Source organism: Bison bison, unplaced genomic scaffold (assembly GCF_000754665.1).
Source record: "Bison bison bison isolate TAMUID 2011002044 unplaced genomic scaffold, Bison_UMD1.0 scf7180017864201, whole genome shotgun sequence".
Classification (NCBI taxonomy): domain Eukaryota; kingdom Metazoa; phylum Chordata; class Mammalia; order Artiodactyla; family Bovidae; genus Bison; species Bison bison.
This window is the reverse complement of record NW_011494773.1, coordinates 1,602,068-1,605,642: the sequence shown is the minus strand read 5'-3', so window position 1 is coordinate 1,605,642 and position 3,575 is coordinate 1,602,068.

Genomic DNA, 3,575 nt, shown 5'->3' with positions numbered 1-3,575 from the left:
GTAGAGAAAACCACTAGACCATTCAGGTATGACCTAAATCAAATCCCTTATGATTATACAGTGGAAGTGAGAAATAGATTTAAGGGACTAGATCTGATAGATAGAGTGCCTGATGAACTATGGAATGAGGTTCATGACATTGTACAGGAGACAGGGATCAAGACCATCCCCATGGAAAAGAAATGCAAAAAAACAAAATGGCTGTCTGGGGAGGCCTTACAAATAGCTGTGAAAAGAAGAGAAGTGAAAAGCAAAGGAGAAAAGGAAAGATACAAACATCTGAATGCAGAGTTCCAAAGAACAACAAGAAGAGATAAGAAAGCCTTCTTCAGTGATCAATGCAAAGAAATAGAGGAAAACAACAGAATGGGAAAGACTAGAGATCTCTTCAAGAAAATCAGAGATACCAAAGGAACATTTCATGCAAAGATGGGCTCGATAAAGGACAGAAATGGTATGGACCTAACAGAAGCAGAAGATATTAAGAAGAGGTGGCAAGAATACACAGAAGAACTGTACAAAAAAGATCTTCACGACCCAGATAATCATGATGGTGTGATCACTGACCTAGAGCCAGACATCCTGGAATGTGAAGTCAAGTGGGCCTTAGAAAGCATCACCACGAACAAAGCTAGTGGAGGTGATGGAATTCCAGTGGAGTATTCCAAATCCTGAAAGATGATGCTGTGAAAGTGCTGCGCTCAATATGCCAGCAAATTTGGAAAACTCAGCAGTGGCCACAGGACTGGAAAAGGTCAGTTTTCATTCCAATCCCAATGAAAGGCAATGCCAAAGAATGCTCAAACTACCACACAATTGCACTCCTCTCACACGCTAGTAAAGTAATGCTCAAAATTCTCCAAGCCAGGCTTCAGCAATATATGAACCGTGAACTTCCTGATGTTTAAGCTGGTTTTAGAAAAACAGAAGAACCAGAGATCAAATTGCCAACATCTGCTGGATCATGGAAAAAGCAAGAGAGTTCCAGAAAAACATCTATTTCTGCTTTATTGACTATGCCAAAGCCTTTGACTGTGTGGATCACAATAAACTGTGGAAAATTCTTCACGAGATGGGAATACCAGACCACCTGATCCACCTCTTGAGAAATTTGTATGCAGGTCAGGAAGTTACAGTTAGAACTGGACAGGGAACAACAGACTGGTTCCAAATAGGAAAAGGAGTACGTCAAGGCTGTATATTGTCACCCTGCTTATTTAACTTATATGCAGAGTACATCATGAGAAACGCTGGACTGGAAGAAACACAAGCTGGAATCAAGATTGCCGGGAGAAATATCAATAACCTCAGATATGCAGATGACACCACCCTTATGGCAGAAAGTGAAGAGGAACTAAAAAGCCTCTTGATGAAAGTGAAAGAGGAGAGTGAAAAAGTTTGCTTAAAGCTCAAAATTCAGAAAACGAAGATCATGGCATCCGGTCCCATCACTTCATGGGAAATAGATGGGGAAACAGTGGAAACAGGGTCAGACTTTATTTTTCTGGGCTCCAAAATCACTGCAGATGGTGACTGCAGCCATGAAATTAAAAGACGCTTACTCCTTGGAAGGAAAGTTATGACCAACCTTGATAGCATATTCAAAAGCAGAGACATTAGCTTGCCAACAAAGGTTCGTCTAGTCAAGGTTATGGTTTTTCCTGTGGTCATGTATGGATGTGAGAGTTGGACTGTGAAGAAGGCTGAGCACCGAAGAATTGATGCTTTTGAACTGTGGTGTTGGAGAAGACTCTTGAGAGTCCCTTGGACTGCAAGGAGATCCAACCAATCCATCCTGAAGGAGATCAGCCCTGGGATTTCTTTAGAAGGAATGATGCTAAAGTTGAAATTCCAGTACTTTGGCCACCTAATGCGAAGAGTTGACTCATTGGAAAAGACTCTGATGCTGGGAGGGATTGGGGGCAAGAGTAGAAGGGGACGACAGAGGATGAGATGGCTGGATAGCATCACTGACTCGATGGACGTGAGTCCCAGTGAACTCTGGGAGTTGGTGATGGACAGGGAGGCCTGGCGTGCTGCGATTCATGGGGTCGAAAAGAGTCGGACACGACTGAGAGACTGATCTGATCTGATCGACCAACTAAACCCAGTGGACATACACAGAACACTCCTCCTAAGAGAAGCAGAATACATGTTCTTCGCAAGTGCACACAGAATATTCTCCACGAAAGACTGTGTTTTAGGCTGCAGCGAGGGCCATGGCACAGTGCCTGGCACAGGGGAACTACTGTTCATTGGTGACTGCTATTATCATCACCACCTAGTAACTGTGTCTGGGTCTTAACAGGAATTTTCTGTTTCCTCTATCTATGAGCCAGTTCCATCACTCAACAAGTATCTGTAATTGTGTGTGAGGCCCTGTTCTAAGTGTTGAGAACCAAGAGTGAGCAGCAGTAATAAGAGCTGTTCTTCTCCCCTCCAGTTAGGCTCACTTTTAATGATTTTTAGCACCTTTACTGACATTATATTTTCTTTCTCTATATTGCAAAACAGGCTAAAGTTATACACAGGAAAGCTATACGTTTTTGTTCTGAATAGTGATTAGCAGTCATGTTAGTATGTGCGTGTGAGTGTGTGCACTCAGTTGCTCAGTCATGTCCAACTCCCCATGGACTGTAGCCTTCCAGGCTTCTCTGTCCATGGAATTTTCCAGGCAGGAATACTAGAGCAGGTTGCCCTTTCCTCCTATAGGGGATCGTCCTGGCCCAGGGATTGAACCCTCATCTCTCGTATCTCCTGCATTGTCAGTCGGATTCTTTACCACTGTGCCACCTGGAAGTCCCATCTTAGTATATTCTTTTATTATTGCTAATAGTTTTTCAGTGGACTGTCTTGTTCTTTTTTTCTCCAGATGGCCAATCTTATCATCTACAATTTAAACTGGTAAACTGGTCTCCTTTCATAACCCATATTTTCAAATTTTGTATCGGCTAGCACTTCTAGAGAAGTGTTAAAGGATGAAGGTAACGGTGGTCACTTTTTCCTTGTGTGTATGTCTCTGTACACACATACACACACACACACACACACACACGTAAAATTTTAAGCAATATCCATCTATTCCTATTAAATACGAGTTAAAATCAGGGACATATGTTGAATTTTATCAAATGCCTTTTAGGCATTTTAGCATTTATGGAGCTGTTTATGTCATTTTCTCATCTCTTTTGAACTATTGTTTTGTTCAATTATGTTAATAGTTTTCCTAATATTGAATCTATATCTCTGGAAGATAGCCCCACTTGCTCATGGTGTATTCATTTTCAAAGCATAATGTTGTGTGATTCTATTTGTTTCTGTTAATATATGAATTTTGCACCAATATTCATAGATGAGATTTTTTCTAGTATTTTTTCTCTTTTCCTGTGTGGGCTGTTTCTGTCTGTGTTGTGCAGGCTTCATAGACTATTATGGAGTGTTTCCTTCTCTATGATCTCGCACAGTTGATGCAGTTTAAAGAACATTGGAATTCTCTCTTCCCTAAAGGTTTGATAGAAATTAAGAGCTGTTTAAACCTGGGTGTTTGGGAGTGGAGTTTATGAAAATTCAGTTTC